The following is a 17,119-nucleotide window of genomic DNA, read 5'->3' as shown; positions in this document are numbered from 1 at the left end:
TCTCCCGGCGGACAACGATCCCTTCGGGGCAAAGGGTTGCCCCCACGGGGGTTCTTCCCTTGCGTGTCAGGGTTTCCCTGTGCGCCCTTCTGTTCGTCAGCGCTCTCCTGTTCGTCAGCGCTTTCAAGATGATCTTCCCTGCGGTTCCTGTTACGTGCCCTGTGCGCCCACTTTCGCCCTCGCGATCTAGAACTTCGGTTCAGGTCGGGGTCAAGGACTCTTCTTCTTTGCGCAGGCTTCCACGCGTAGCCTTCTGCTCGTCAGCGATCATCAGCTCGTCAGCGATCATCAGCTCGTCAGCGATCATCAGCTCGTCAGCGATCATCAGCTCGTCAGCGATCGTCAGCTCGCCAGCGATCGTCAGCTCGTCAGCGATCATCAGCTCGCCAGCGATCTCCGGATCGCCCACGTGTGTTACAGCTGGCACGCCAACGTTCTCCAACACTTCTGAAGGAACATGGTTCGCCAGCTACTAGCTCAACTGCGGATGCTGATCGCCATCGCGCGACCCTCAACTGCGGATGCTGATCGCCATCGCGCGACCCTCAACTGCGGATGCTGATCGCCATCGCGCGACCCTCAACTGCGGATGCTGATCGCCATCGCGCGACCCTCAACTGCGGATGCTGATCGCCATCGCGCGACCCTCAACTACGCATGCTGCTCCTCATCGCACAATCCTGAACGATTGCCCTCATGCGGATGCTGATCACCATCGCACCCTTTCACGCGATCATTTACCTGCGCATGCTGCTCGCCATCGCACAACCCTGAACGATTGCCCGCTTACGCATGCTGCTCCTCATCGCACCACCCTGAACGATCGCCCTCCTGCAGATGCTGATCACCATCGCACCCTTTCACGCGATCATTCACCTGCGCATGCTGCTCGCCATCGCACAACCCTGAACGATTGCCCGCTTACGCATGCTGCTCCTCATCGCACAACCCTGAACGATCGCCCTCTTGCGGATGCTGATCACCATCGCACCCTTTCACGCGATCATTCACCTGCGCATGCTGCTCGCCATCGCACAACCCTGAACGATTGCCCGCCTACGCATGCTGCTCCTCATCGCACCACCCTGAACGATCGCCCTCCTGCAGATGCTGATCACCATCGCACCCTTTCACGCGATCATTCACCTGCGCATGCTGCTCGCCATCGCACAACCCTGCACGATTGCCCGCTTACGCATGCTGCTCCTCATCGCACAACCCTGAACGCTCGCCCTCTTGCAGATGCTGATCACCATCGCACCCTATCACGCGATCATTCACGTGCTGCTCGCCATCGCTTACCGCCAGCGATCTTCTTCACCTACGCGGCAGCACGATCCCTCGCCGTCACGCCCATTCGCCTGCGCGCCCGCGCGATCGCTCGCCTGCGCGCCCGCGCGATCGCTCGCCTGCGCGCCCGCGCGATCGCTCGCCTGCGCGCCCGCGCGATCGCTCGCCTGCGCGCCCTCGCGACCGCTCGCCTGCGCGCCCGCGCGACCATTCGCCCTCGCGCGACCATAGTTCGCGGCGAATTCCACAGCCGGTGGTAGCAGCAGGGACGCGTGCTCCTAGGCGGCACTCGGGATCACCTCCATCCAAGCACAGGTTGGTAGTGCAGGACGAAGACAGGTCAGTACAGCATTCTTCCCACCTTCTTTTCAGGCAGGAACCGTCGTGTCCTCTCCAAAGGATCGCCCGATCCCTTTCACCTTAGCGAGGATTTCGGACTCTGTGTCCTTGGAGCAGCAGACATGGTTTGATCCGCTGGCACTCACCGGCCAGGGTAACAAACCAGCGGCTGTCTCTCCTACGCTGAAGAGAAAGAGAGGAGTGGACTTCGTGGTGACTTCCCCCAGGGCGAAGTTGGTTCCCAAGAGGTCGGTCTCGAGGGTCCCCTCTCCTGCACGAGTACTCTCTCCTTCTCCCGCCCTGGAAGGATTTTTGGCGGGGGGGGCTTTCCGTTGAAGTTTTCTCCATCGGACAAGGGGTGACTGCTTACCTCTTCCTCTGGGAGCTTACCAGGTTCTTTCCCTCCTCGGTTACGGCCCGAGGTTTGGTTCAAGGAAGCTACAGGAAGATCAAGGGTACTTTCCTCCTCTCGAGCTCAGGCACCTTGGCCTTTCGTCGTTAAGTATCTACTTGCGGACAAGCTCGATGTTGTACCATCTGGACGCACTGACTGAAGGCTTCCTTCGGGTGTCTCATCTGTGGAGGTCAACGACCTCAGACACCCTTCCATCCTTGAGAAGAGTTTTGTCTTTGCCCAAGGACAGAGACTTAAACATCTGCTGTGCGGAGTAAATCGACTTCCGGTTTCACTCCTCCAAGGCGCTTTCTTCCAGACTCTGCAGGGCTCCAGCTCCCTTTTCTTTCAACCACGTCGGCCTAAGTTATCGGCTACGACAACTGGGACAAGGTGTCCAATTGCAGTTTCCTCCTGTCAGGAACAGATGGCACGGGAGACTCCCCCTGGGGGGCATAGTCCTAAAAGGAGTTCACGAACTCTAGGATTGCAGGTTTTTTCGCTGGGAGGATGCTTAAGGTTACTCATCCGAATGACAGCTTCCCGATGCCCATTCCCGCACAATCTCTGTGAGTAGCCAAGGATATCGCGCCTGCCGTCTCTGTCAGCGAATTCAGTGTCTCTGAACCTCTATGCCATAGCATCAGCAGAGTTGCCCGGTTGGGCAGAATGATCCATACCTTAGGCGAAGGTCTTCCTTAGGATCATCGACGGCTTCACCCCCGGCCCCCTCAGTCGATCCTTTCTTGTAAGGAAGGATCTGAGAGGGGATGTCCATAGTCGACCTCTCAGCCCTGATCAAGTTTGTCGAACAAACTTCGGCCAGCGTAGACCAGCAGAATCGATCAGACTGGTAACGAGGCGACAGGACTCCTTTAACCCTGGATCGGAAGGACGGGTACTTTCAGTTTCCATTCCATCCATCTTCCAGGGTGCTCGTCGAATTCAGCCTAAACTGCAAGTATTCCTGCTTATGATGCAGTGTGGCTATCCCGCCGTGGCATAGCAGGTTTGTTTCCCCAGAGAACTCTCCCTGCCTTCCTCTTGGCCGCTCAGGTGCAGACTTCCGCCTCCTCTGCTGTTTGGAGGGCTGGTCAACTCCGGTAGGCTCGGGTTTCGACCTTCTTCAGCGCCGGGAAAAGCTTCCGAATGCTGACCATGAGTGTGGGCTCATGGTATTTTGCTTGGAGCCTTCTCTTCCTCTGCCTCAACATCTGGAGTATCTGGCCATGATATTGAGTCAACCGCCTTACCACGTTGGAAACCCCGCTTCTCGTCCGTCCAGCGAGGTTAAGCAACGTCGGTACTTGGATGGGTGACCACCTGGGGACGCCAGATTCTGTTACCACATCCTCCGAGCCTTCCTTTCGGTTGACTGTGGCAAGACTGAGGAGAGTCGCAGTACCTGTTCTCAGTCAAGCAGAGTTTTCAGCCCTACCTTGGAACGTTTCCTAGTTCTTCTTTCCTCATTGACCCGTTTATAGTCCGAACGGTCGCCTCAGGATAAGTTCCATGTGGGGCGATCCAAGTTCCGGTGGCTTCAGGCAATGTTTAACCGGACTCCCTGGCCCTATGGGACCAGCGGAACTATTAAACCTGCAATGGGTGTTGACCTATGAAGCCTCTTGATGGTAGTGGATATTCTCGTCCTTTCCCCACATTCTTGATGCGGTTCTCGGACTCGTCAAAGGAAAGGGGGGGGGGGCATGTTCCGGTCCAGGCCTATGGTCAAGACCTGAAGGATACCTCTCCATCATTCAGGCAGGCTTAAGGGCCTTAGTCTGGCCCCTCTTCAGATCCTACCGCTCCTGCCAAGTCGCCCCGTTGCGTGTCGACTTCATGCTAACCAGCAGGGGACGCATTTTCACACCTTCACATCTTGCAGTAGAGATACCGGGATGATTGAGATTCTCTCAATTCCACCATCGGCTCTCTCATTCCAGGCAGGGGAATGTTTCTCTCAGACTATCCGAGCAGAGCCTCATAGAGAGAGTGTACCTAGGGGTCTTTGACCTTGGGTAACCAGCAAGTGCTGGTCTGGGGGACCTGATCGCGACAGCTTGGAACCTCAAGCTTCCGCTAGTTTTCCCCCCAGTCTCAGACCCCGAGACTCTGGCAAGATGCATTCCGGTGATGGTGGGACAACTTCGACGCCTGCGTCTTCCCTCCTTTTTGTCTGCGGACAATGGGTCTCAACAAAACCAGGTTGTCTGTCAACCTTTCAATGGGAGAGCTCCACTGGGACTATGCGCAGAACGGTTTCTGGACCCTCTGCTTCCCCTGACGGAACTCCCGGGAGAGCTTCTCCCACAGCGCAGACTACTCAAGCAACCACACTGCGACATCTCTCCCGAACCGGGGCGTCGCTTCGGCTTCATGCCTGGAGACACTACGCTTCCTCCTCTAGAAGAGACAACCCGCTACAGTCGCGGTACGGAGGTCGCGTCATCTGCGATAGTCATCCACAGGGGTCTCCCAGGCAAAGTGAAGAGTCTAAGGTGGTTGGTGCCGTGGGAGATATACCTCTTCCCGTGAGGCCTCTTCTCCAGCAATAACGGTCTTATTGCCTTTCGGCGGGAGGAAACTCCTTTCCGCTCTTGGCAATGAAGCCTGTCGCTCAGCCTTTCCCTGACCTTCAGGCTTAAAGGAATAACTTTTTCCTGCCCGCTGGATCTATCCTCGCTCATGCGAAGCTACGATCGTCCCTGCCCTAGTCGGAGGAAGACCTCCAACTTGGAGCATGGCTCGGACTTTTAGTCCTTTAAGAGATCTTCTCAAGACCCTTTTACGACAGGCCTCGGATTGTATTCCGCCTTGGGTCTTCTGCTCACTCTGGCCACGGCCAGTGTGTAAGCAATCTTCTTGGTCTCTTACTACTCCCCCCCTTTCTAAGGAAGAGGGGAAGGCAACATTCAGGCTCGCTCCTGAGTTGTTGGCTAGACTCAGAATCTGAGGGTCCCGACCCTTCGGTCCGATTCATTCAAGATTTTGAGTCTCCATTCTGTGTCTGATGTCCCAAGACCTTCTCTTTCTTGCCAGTACAGGAATCGAGAGGTTAGCGCTGGGAACAGCTGCAGTTTGGCCTCAGTTGCAGCCGATTTGGGAACACAAGGAGGACATGGGGGGAGAGTCACCAGTATACCTCTTCAGCCCGGACTCAAGGACATTCATCTCGACCTGTCTTCAGACCCTCCCCCGTCACGTCGCCCTACAGCACGATGTTGGATACATCGCAACGTCCCTCGCCTTCGAGTAATACTACTCTGTGACGCAGGTGCTACAAGCTGGAGTCTGGAAGCGTCTGATGACCTTCGCAGCCCGCTTCTTGCAGGGCGTGACCCACAGGAGTCTCGATACGTTTTCTATCGCTCTGTGGTGGCTACACAACAGCTGGTCTAACCTCAGGCTCCTTTTTGGACAGGTAGCAGAAGGTTGAGGGCATTGTTATCAGGTTTTAGTCTGCATGAACGAAAGAAGTATGTCTGGCCCTTACTTCTTTCTTCATCATCCCCTCTACGGGGAAGCAGCATCCTGGTCTCTGCATAGCTGACCTCGAACCTCTGCAGGTAAACCATGCTTCCTTGTGTTCCGAGTATTGAGTCAATACTGTCGCGTCCCCCATACCCTGACGAGGTGGTATTGGGAACGTCCTAACCCAGAGTTCCTTCTGGAACTCCAGGTCAACTGCCTAAGACGGGTCACACTTCTTCCTTCACACACAAGCTTACGTAGGCCACATGGTTCCTTGCGGTGCAAGGAACTTGTGAGGTGCAGGGACTCCTTTTCTCGAGTGCGACTCACTCGGATTCTGAGTCCCCGGGTAAAGCCAAAGCCAGTATGGCTGGGGACTTTCCACCCTTCCTAAGGGATAAGTCACCCTTTGTAAATAGCGTGGTTTGTATTTCGGTTACGGAACAAATGACAAATTCGAAGATAATTTGTATTTTTCCTAACCATACAAACCTTAGCTATTTACACATATTTGCCCGCCAGCCCTGTCCCCCAAGACAAGTCCTACCTCTAAGTGAAAGTGAGTATTCACCTGTGTGTGAGGGGGAGGAGGGGTAGCTAGCTACCACTCCCCTACCCCCCCGCTAACTAGCGCGGGGGTAATACACCCTCGTTAAATTCTAATGGCTCGCCATTTCAGCTACGCTAAAAGTAATAACCCTTTGTAAATAGCTAAGGTTTGTATGGTTAGGAAAAATACAAATTATCTTCGAATTTGTCATTTTTCAGTAATGGCGGCACTAATTTGCATATCTTACATGTCAGGAACACATGTGGTCACTATGAGACTGGTCTTATATTGATGCTAGACCCTCAAAACCTGGGTCTAGACACCTTATTTTTGCAGTTATCTGTTGTATTGGCGGAGTTATAGCGATTTTAGTATTTTCATGTAATGGCGGCTTAATTTGCATAAAAAAGGCACGTGGGACAATATTTCAAATTTTTAACATAGCAAACCGTTTTCTACACATTTTTCCCCATAGGAAGACACCAATTAGAAATTGATTTCCGGGGGGTGCACGCAGACCCCCTCTACCAACTGTACTAATGATCCTATTAAAGGATTTATCACCTGCCATTTCCTCCAAAATCAGCTAGTAGAAGGGATTGTATTTATGAAATTCTTCTGCCATTTCCTCCAAAATCAGCTAGTAGAAGGGATTGTATTTATGAAATTCTTCTTCTTCTTCTTCTTCTTCTTCTTCTTCTTCTTCAGCTAAGCTACAACCGGAAAAGCAGGATGCTATAAGCCCAGGGGCTGTACTAGTATCTTTACTTAGTATATTTTTGTTATAATTGTCGATTATTATCCATAATATAGTCCAATGTTTTGTATTATTAGGATATATACTTTGATTATATTTATTCATTCTATTTTAACAGGTTATAACAGTTGGTGGTTGTTCCAAAGAGTAAATATTCGGATGTGGTCTTAGTTGAAGAACTTTGGATGTGGTCTTAGTTGAAGAACTTTGGATGTGGTCCTAGTTGAAGAACTTTGGATGTGGTCCTAGTTGAAGAACTCTAGATGTGGTCCTAGTTGAAGAACTCTGGATGTGATCTTAGTTGAAGAACTTCGGGTGTGGTCGTAGTTGAAGAACTTGATCTGGTATGTTGTATTTATCAGAAATTTTTCCTTTGAAATATTGGTTGATACTGTTTGAGTAATAGTTTTATTTGTGGGGGAATGAGGGGTTGTATAATTTCAGTGTACTGTATGTGCTAAAACATTTGAATAAAAGCTTAGAGTACACGGAAATGTAGCCCTTTATCTGAAGGACCTAGGATAGTAAATCTCAATTGTTCCGTAACCGAAATACAAACCACGCTATTTACATTGGGTTTACTTTCGGCGTAGCTGAAATGACGAGCCAATAGTTTTTAACGAGGGTTAACTACCCCCGCGCTAGTTAGGGGAAGGGGTAGCTTGCTACCCCTCCCCCCCCACACACCGGTGATTTGCTTCACTTCACTTTTGGCTCCAGCAATGAACAGACGTGTCTGTCCATCGTCCTCGTTTGACAGCCTTAATCTTTTTTGCTTTTCCTCAGTTTGTGTGCGTTTGAAGTTGGCCTCACCCTTGGATATCCATCATGCGCAAGTGCCCTGGTATTGCCGGTTGCCCATGCGGTACTTTCATGTCTGCGGTGGATACAGATCCTCACACCCTTTGCCCACAGTGTCGAGGCCGACGGTGTGATAGAGAAAATAATTGTAGTGAGTGCAGGGAGTGGTCTGCCTCCCAGTGGGAGAAGTTTGGCCGCCGGCGTAAGAAGAAGTCCAAGAGAGACCGTTCTCCTTCTGGGGTTGCCTTGAAGGAGGAAGGCTCTCGGGACTCTTCTTTCGCCGCCCAAACCTACTCCGAAGCTCCCCCTCGTCCGGCTCCTAAGGAGAGACCGCCGAGTGGGAGCGCAGGCCCTAGTTCTGTTTCCCGACCTTGGGTTGGGGGAGAGGGCGTCGCCTCCCATAGCGGGACGGCTCCCCCTCCTCCCCCGGGGGAGGTTATTGATAATGATTCGTTGTCTCATGATGATCTCTTTCAGCTTTGGGCTTCCTTGGTGCTGAAGGGCCTGCCCTCCAAGGAAGTCCTGATTGATCTTGTCCAGTTGGGGGCCGCTGTTAAGCAGTCGCCGGTGATAGCAGAGATAGATCCTCTGTCTATCGTCGACGTCGTGGTGACAGAGGCTTCCGACGGGTCGGGGCAAACCTCTGCGGTTCCTGATGAGGATGATGTTGCTGAAGGCTCTCCTCCCCCTTCTGTACATCCTTCGAAGGGGGAGGGGAGTCCCACGGGCTCTTCTGCTGCCAAGCCTCCCTCTCGGGGGAGCGCATTGACTGAGACTCCCCTTCAGAGGACGGATGATCCTGATGACTCTCCCCGTGGCCGCCTTCGCCGTAAGGCTCACCGTCCGCTGCGTCGTAAGGGCCTCCCGTCTCCCTATAAGGGTGCTAAGAGGCGCCCTTTTGAATCTTCTCCTCCTTCCTCCGAGGGGGACTCTCCTCGCCGTAAGCAGCCTGCAGCTCCTGCCTCCTTAGACCTCTCCTGGGATCGATCTCCAACGCCTTCCAGACCTTCCGCCCCTGGTGCAGATGGGCAGCAGTCTGACCTCGTCATCCGACGGGCAACGGTCCCTTCGGGGCAAAGGGTTGCCTCCCACGGTGTGGGGGCTTCCCTTGCGCGTCAGGGTTCCCCTGCGCGCCCTTCTGCAGTGTTAGCGCACAGGCGCTCTCCTGCTCGTCAGCGTTCCCCTGATCGCCAGCGCTCTCCTGTTCGTCAGCGCTCTCCTGATCGCCAGCGCTCTCCTGTTCGTCAGCGCTCTCCTGTTCGTCAGCGCTCTCCTGATGATTGTCGCCCCACTGCTCGCCAGCGCTCTCCTGGGTGCTCCGAACATCCTGCTGTTCCTGTTGTTCGCCAGCGGTTCCTGAGCGCCCTTCTGCAGTGTTAGCGCACAGGCGCTCTCCTGCTCGTCAGCGTTCTCCTGATCGCCAGCGCTCTCCTGAGTACTCCGAACATCCTGCTGTGCGCCCTGCGCGCCATCGGTCTCCTGAGCGTTCTAGATCTCCTGCTCGTCAGAGCGCACCTGCGCTCCCAGTTCCTGACACGCGCCCACGTTCGCCCGCGCGACCTGGAACTTCGGTTCAGGTCTTGGACAAGAACTCTTCTTCTCCTCGCCCTCGCGATCCTGTTCGCCAGCCTGTTCCAGCACAGCAATGCTCGCGGTCGCCTGCGCGTAGTTCTAATGCTACTGTACACCCTCGCGCCTACGCTCCTCCTGTTCCTGAGGCTGTTCGTGAACGTTCGCCTTTGCGCAACGCGCCGGCAGCTTCCACACAGGATTCCACGCGTCGCCCTTCTGCTCGCCAGCGACCACAGACACGTCAACGATTGCCTGCTCGTCAGCGATCTCCTGCGCGTCAACGATCCCCAGCGCATCAGCGATCTCCTGAACATCGGCGATCCCCTGACCGCCCGAGTGATCTTTCGCCTGCGCGCAAGCGCGCTCCTACGCGTCGGCGCCCAGAGGATTTGGAGAGACATGGGTCTCCTTCCAGCTCAACCGCTCGCGGTCGCTCGCCTGCGCGTTCTACGCGCCATTGCTCACCTAAGCGCCAGCGTTCACCAACGCGCCAACGCTCGCCTACGCGCCAGCGTTCACCAACGCGCCATCGATCGCCTGCTCGCCATCGATCTCCCACGCGTTACAGGTCCCCTGGACACCATCAACAGCAGTGGTTGGAGCGATCTCGTTCGCCAACGCGTTCCCTCGCCGACGCGCCAGCTCGCCCTCGTGCTCACGTGCTTACTTGCCCACGCGCTCACGCGTCCACTCACCTACATGCCCGCGCTCGATTGTCTCCGCGCGTTGGCACACCTGCGCTTCAACAGCCTCTCGCGCGCGACTCCTTAGTGTTGCCTACGCACGAGCGTGAGTGCGACCCCGGTTCGCGTCGGGTTCCGCAGCTCGCGACAGCAGCAGGGACGTGCGTCGCCAGACCACAATCAGGATCGCCCCCGCCTAAGCGCAGGTCTCTGTCAGGATAGGGAAGACACATCAGAGAGGTCAGAACTTTCTTCCCCTTTTTCTTCACAGGCAGGTCCAGTGGTGTCCACTCCGAAGGATCGCCCGATCCCCTTCCTCCAGCGGGAATTTCGGACTCTGTGTCCGTGACTCGGCAGTCCTGGTTTGGTCCTCTGATGCAGGCGTTAGTGAAGGCTATGAAGCCGGCACTCGCCGATCAAGGACACAAACCAACGACGGCCTCGCCCCCTCTGAAGAGAAGGAGAGGAGTGGACTTCGTGGTGACTTCTCCCAGGGAGAAGCTGGTTCCTAAGAGGTCCGTTAGGAAGGCTCCATCCCCTTCGCAGGCGCTTTCTCCTTCTCCTGAAGACGAGGCTTTTCCGTCCTCAGGAGAATCCAGTGAGGTAGCGGTCTCCCCCTCGGCACCAAGGGGGGAGTCGTCTCCTCATGGAGGGGAATCGTCTCGCGTGGAAGGCACCTTCCAGGCCTCTTTATTGGGGTCGTGTATCCCGCCCAGGAGGGAACCTAAAGACTCCAAGACAGTTCCAAAGTCTTCTTCGCAAATTCGTCAGGTTCCAGCTGCACCCCGGGAGAACGTCCACGCATCTCCCCAGGAAGAGATTCCGGGGACGGGAGACTTAGCTGCCAGTCCGCAGGGAGGAGACCAGCAGAGTCGCAGCACGCCTTCTGGCAAGTCCTGAGCCTGATGAGGCAACTCAACGGGTTCATGGATCCCGTGATCGCCCCCCGGGAAGGCAAGGACACGGTCCTGGATCAGGTGTTCGGTACTCAGAAGCCCCCCAAGGCCAGCGCGGCTTTGCCCTGGTCCCAGGGGCTAAAGAGTGCCAGGGCCAGGGCCAATGCTCAACTCGTGGGTCTCGCCTCCTCCAGTCGTTCCTCTGCCGGGAACAAACTCCTCCCACCTCCTCGTCTCCAGCAGAGGAGGTACTTTGAGATCATGGGGGAGTCTAGCCTCGCTCTTCTCCTCCATCATTCGGTAGAAGAGCTCTCTAGGGGAGTTCCCCTTGAGAAGCTCTCCGCCCGGCAGGTGACGTTCTCGGCGTCGGAGATCCTGAGCCATGAGAAGGTCGCGGAGTGCGCCATGCAGGCCACTTCGTGGCTGGATATCTAGCTAGGTTCTCTGGGCATCCTATTGTGCTCCAAGGATCTGTCTAAGGAGACCAATAGGAAGGTCTTGGAGACCTTCCTCCTCTCGGGCACTCGCTCCATCGAGTTCCTGGCACATCAGGTTACTAACCTTTGGGCCAACTCGGTGTTGAAGCGACGTGACGCGGTGACCGAGAAGATTCATCCGAAGGTCCCCGCCGTGGATGTCTGCAGGCTCAGGCACGCTTCCCTCCTTGGGGGGAATCTGTTCGAGCCTCAGGACATGGAACGCACAGCTGAGAGGTGGAGGCATTCGAGCCAGGACTCCCTCCTCCAAAGGGCCCTTACATCTCGGCCCTATAAGCCTCCAGCTCAGCAGCAACCGCAGCAGCAGCCTCGCAAGACACCAAAGCAGGCGCCGGCAGCTAAGAAAGTGGTGTCTAAGCCCCAGCCCTTTCCAGCCAAGGTCAAGAGGGGTGGTAAGTCCTCCAGGGGAGGTAAGACCGCAAACGCTTGGAGTGGCAGTCCCCCCCCCCCGCGTATCCACCTGTGGGGGGATGCCTTCAAAGTTGCGTGCACATGTGGCAGCAACAAGGGGCCGATGCTTGGACGGTCTCTGTGATCGGCCAAGGGTATCGCGTCCCATTCACGAGATCTCTACCTCCCCTGACAGCGAATCCAGTGTCGTTGAGCTCCTATGCCATGGGATCAGTAAAGGGGCTAGCCCTTCGGGCAGAAGTCGAGACCATGCTCAAGAAGGATGCTCTCCAGGAGGTCGTGGACGGCTCCCCAGGCTTCTTCAGTCGACTCTTTCTTGTAAAGAAGGCGTCTGGAGGCTGAAGACCTGTCATCGACCTCTCAGCTCTGAACAAGTTTGTCAAGCAAACTCGGTTCAGCATGGAGACAGCGGACACGGTCAGACTTGCAGTGAGACCACAAGACTTCATGTGCACACTGGATCTAAAGGATGCGTACTTCCAGATCCCAATCCATCCGTCTTCCAGGAAGTACTTGAGATTCAGCCTAGACAGCAAGACCTACCAGTTCAAGGTGCTGTGCTTTGGTCTCTCCACAGCACCTCAGGTGTTCACCAGAGTGTTCACCCTGATTTCATCTTGGGCGCACAGGAACGGCATACGTCTCCTTCGTTATCTGGACGACTGGCTGATCCTAGCTGATTCGGAGTCGACCCTTCTTCGACACCGAGACAGGCTTCTGGGACTTTGCCAGGATCTGGGGATCATGGTAAATCTCAAGAAGTCCTCTCTGCAGCCGTCCCAACGACTGGTTTATCTAGGCATGTTGTTAGACACCAATCTCCACAAAGCCTTTCCATCAGACGACAGGATAGCAAGGCTGAGGAGGGTGGCGGAACCCTTCCTCAGGTGAGAAGAGCTTCCCACCCAATCGTGATTGCGTCTCTTAGGTCACCTGTCCTCCCTGGCTCGTCTGGTTCCAAACGGCCGTCTCAGAATGAGATCCCTGCAGTGGCGGCTCAAGTCCCAGTGGAATCAAGGATCCGATTCCCCGGACGTGCAGGTCCCGATAGGACCTTCGGAACAGGCGCACCTGCAGTAGTGGCTGGTCGACGAGAACCTGCGAAAGGGAGTACAGTGAACCCTCGCTACTTCGCGGTTTGACCATCGCGGATTCACCACTTCGCGGGTTTTTTTCATAACCCATATATATATACATATCGCGGATTTTCCGGAAATTTTGAAAATACCGCGATATCTGAAGACCCCAAATACGATATTTCGTTACCTGTAATTCCATTAATACTGTAATTAGTAATATCTGCTCTTACTGATTGTTCATTGCATTACATATGACATATAATTCAGCACAGAAAGAAATAAAACACGAAAAGAGAATGTGATCATACGATAATTCAGTACTGTATACAGTACGTAGTAAAATTAAATCGAACATGAAACGCAAATCAGATGCAGTCATACCATACTAGAATGGTGTAAGGCTGCTGTTAGCTACTACTGTACTACAAATGTAATGGATGTGCTTCTTTTCCATGAATCTTTTGTATGTATACGTACGTAGTACTGCATCCAATAATATTCTTTGTTGCAAAAATCACATTTCGAATAAGCGTACGAGAGAGAGAGAGAGAGAGAGAGAGAGAGAGAGAGAGAGAGAGAGAGAGAGAGAGAGAGAGAGAGAGAGACACATCCTACAACAAAAGCGTAAAATAGCGTACGTAAAGCTATCATTATTATTGTTGTTATTATTATTATTATTGCTGTTGTTGTTATTAAAATTATTATTGTTATTATTATCATTATTATTATCATTATTATCATTATTATTATTATTATTATTATTATTACAGTATCATTATTTATTATTATTATTATTACTGTACAGTATACTGTACGCAGGGTATCTTGTACTTTGAATTGGTAACCTACGTAGCATATAAGACGGGTTGTGATTGGTTCAAGCGCTGATAGATAACGAATCAGAACTCAAGTTTTGTTATCTAGCCTGTGATTGGTGTTTTGCCCGCATCTCCAACTTCCAGCATCTTTTCGCGGACACTTTCTCTCCCGCCGTATCGCTGTGTAGACGTTGTTAGGTTATTGTGAACTTTAATCTGTGATGTGCGTGACTGTTTTAAGTTGAACTTTTTGTTGAACTTTCTGTTAAACCCTACTGTACAATGCCTCCCAAGCATTCTGCTTCTACTAAGGCTGGTAGTGAGCCTAAACACCACCGAAAGAAGATGACGATTGCTGAGAAGGTGACGCTTCTCTATATGTTAAAAGACAGTAGAAGTTACGCGGCCGCAGACCTCAAAGACCTGATGAAATCGGCCAGTGAAGAAGACAGTGAAACACAGGAAGAGATCCAAGAAAATGTCGAAGAAACGGGCTTAACATTAGAACGGCTTGCCAAGCTCTGCAAGCTTGCGAAGGAGGTGAAAGAAATGTCGCAAGAGTGGGACGAGGATATGGTTCGTTCTATACAATTCTGCAACAAGATCGATGTACACGTGACTCCCTACAGGATGTTCTTGCGAAAAAAGAAGCAGCGGCAGCAACTTCCGATCACAATGCCCTCTGAAGAAATTGAAGAAGTGTCTCAGGAAGAAGTTGAAGAGGTGTCCCGGGAAAAGACACCTCCGTCTGAAGAGACGTAAAATACTGTACTATCATTGGCTGCACAGTAGAAGACAGCATCAGCTTCATCATCATCATTTCTACTGTGCAGCAAATTCATCGCCATCATCATTCAAGTTTTTCTTGAACTTCTTTCGTGGTGAGTACAGTAACAATCTTTATTTTTTACTTTAATATTCTAACATTTTAATATTTGTGCCTGTTTTAGTTTAGTACTGTATGCATTAAGTTAAAGGGAAGGTTTTAAAAGTCTGAAGAGTATACATGTTGTAACCTATCATATTTTTTTTTGTTTAAAATTTACTTGTTCCGTAACTGGAATACAAACCACGCTATTTACAAAGGGTTACCTTTTAGCGTAGCTGAAATGGCGAGCCATTAGAATTTAACGAGGGTGTATTACCCCCGCGCTAGTTAGCGGGGGGGTAGGGGAGTGGTAGCTAGCTACCCCTCCTCCCCCTCACACACAGGTGAATACTCACTTTCACTTTTGGCTCGGACTGTGACAGACGTCTCTGTCTTGGTCCTCTCGTGGCAGCCATTGTTTGTTTTTTTTGTCTTTACTTAATCGCTTACTTTTCATTTACTCAATATATATGTAAACATGTTTTCATGTTTGTATATATATTTGAGTATAGAAATAAGTAAGTTTCCTTTTCAGATTTGTGTGTGTAGTGTACGATATCTACGTGGAGGCCTCGGCAGTTAGGCCACCACGGCGTAATTTTATGGGTGGCGATCGAGTTTGACTTATGTCTTTCTCTCTCTCTCTCTCTTGAGGTCGTTCACCCTTTTACTACGTGTTACTACGCCCTTGTAGCCTAGCTTCCTTTCCGTGTGGGGGGTTGCTACGCCGTACGTTTGTCTCAATTAGTTATGAATCTAATTGTAGTTGTTTTTTGTTTTTCAGCTTGTAGAACGATTCCTTTCGGGGTTTTCGTTCTTTCTTTAGTGTTCATTCATTTTTAAATTACATAATTACATAGTTACATAATTATAATTGTTATAATTCTGTTTTGGTTACAGCTCTCCTTCCGCGAGTGTAAGTGGTTGTGAGGGCACGTGCCTGTTGTGTAATTCTTGTTCCTTTCCCTCGGGATTCCTCTTCGGAGCCTTCCCGGGGGAATGAATGTGTACTAATATTATTTTTTTTATTTTTTTTACAGTTACCGATCTAGTTCGTTTCTGTAATATAGCAACGGTGTGAGCTGTCTGGTTGAGTCCTGGGGATTCGGCTGTTGCTGCCTCCCCCCTTGTATTTTCGTCAGGGGCGTGTCTCCTTCTACTGGTAGTACTCCCGTGACGACGGACAGCTCTCCAGTTCATTTTAGAACTCTCAGGAGGCTTGCCTCCTTGGGCGGGTAACTTTCCTTCCGAGGGAAGTTTTTCCTGTCCAGGCTTGAGTTTTTCCCCTTTTGGGGGGTTCTTCTCTTGCCTTTTTTTCGTGCGACTATGCTCTTGGTGCTGAGCGGTCGCACCTGCAGTTTCGCTCAAGGGGCTGGGCAACTGCAGGAGCTCCTCTTCGGAGGATTGCTCCTTTTAGGTCACTGGCTGACCAGTCTCTTCCACGAAGTGTTTCTCTTTCGTTCGCGAGAGAGTACACTCATAGAGACTCCTCTTCGGAGGTTTCTTCTGTTGCTGTTACTGTTGCTGTTGGCCTCCCTCGCCGTAAGGCCCACCGTCCGCCTCGTCGTAAGGGCCTCTCATCTCCCTATAAGGGTGCTTGAGGCGCCTTTTTGGATCTCCGTTTGCAGCCTACAACTCCTTTTTCTCGATCTTCCGCCTTGGTGCAGATGGACAGCAGTCTGATCTCGTCTTCCGACGGGCAACGGTCTTCCCGACGGACAACGGTCTTCCCGACGGACAACGGTCTTCCCGACGGACAGCGGTCTTCCGACGGACATCAGTCTCCCGGCGGACAACGATCCCTTCGGGGCAAAGGGTTGCCCCCACGGGGGTTCTTCCCTTGCGTGTCAGGGTTTCCCTGCGCGCCCTTCTGCTGTGTTCTCTCCTGCTCCTGCTCAGTGTGAGCACACATGCGCTCTTCTGCTCATCAGCGCTCTCCTGTTCGTCAGCGCTTTCAAGATGATCATCCCTGCGGTTCCTGTTGGTTCCTGTTACGCGCCCTGTGCGCCCACGTTCGCCCTCGCGATCTAGAACTTCGGTTCAGGTCGGGGTCAAGGACTCTTCTTTGCGCAGGCTTCCACGCGTAGCCTTCTGCTCGTCAGCGATCATCAGCTCGTCAGCGATCATCAGCTCGCCAGCGATCATCAGCTCGCCAGCGATCATCAGCTCGCCAGCGATCATCAGCTCGCCAGCGATCATCAGCTCGTCAGCGATCATCAGTTCGCCAGCGATCATCAGCTCGTCAGCGATCATCAGTTCGTCAGCGATCATCAGTTCGCCAGCGATCTCCAGATCGCCCACGTGTGTTACAGCCGGCACGCCAACGTTCTCCAACACTTCTGAAGGAACATGGTTCGCCAGCTACTAGCTCACCTGAGCATGCTGATCGCCATCGCGCGACCCTCAACTGCGGATGCTGATCGCCATCGCGCGACCCTCAACTGCGGATGCTGATCGCCATCGCGCGACCCTGCGCATGCTGATCACCATCGCGCGACCCTCAACTGCGTATGCTGTTCGCCATCGCGCGATCGCCCACCTGCAGATGCTGTTCGCCATCGCGCGACCGCCGACCTGCGCATGCTGATCGCCATCGCGCGACCCTGGCATGCTGATCACCATCACGCGACCCTGCGCATACTGATCACCATCGCGCGACCCGGCGCATGCTGATCACTGCTCGCGATCGCTCA

General features: G+C 52.9%; 1 long non-coding RNA gene across 1 annotated transcript in view; it reads left to right on the top strand.

Moving 5' to 3' along the window:
* LOC137658366 (uncharacterized) overlaps positions 1–17,119 on the top strand; it is a 34,465-nt gene that overhangs the window by 8,110 nt on the left and 9,236 nt on the right. The window contains exon 2 of the long non-coding RNA XR_011047323.1: positions 6,920–7,145. This is a non-coding gene — a long non-coding RNA (uncharacterized lncRNA). The remainder of the gene's footprint in view (positions 1–6,919; positions 7,146–17,119) is intronic.

The sequence above is a fragment of the Palaemon carinicauda genome, chromosome 19 (assembly GCF_036898095.1).
Source record: "Palaemon carinicauda isolate YSFRI2023 chromosome 19, ASM3689809v2, whole genome shotgun sequence".
In the NCBI taxonomy this organism is placed as follows: domain Eukaryota; kingdom Metazoa; phylum Arthropoda; class Malacostraca; order Decapoda; family Palaemonidae; genus Palaemon; species Palaemon carinicauda.
This window is presented reverse-complemented; position numbering and strand designations above follow the sequence as displayed.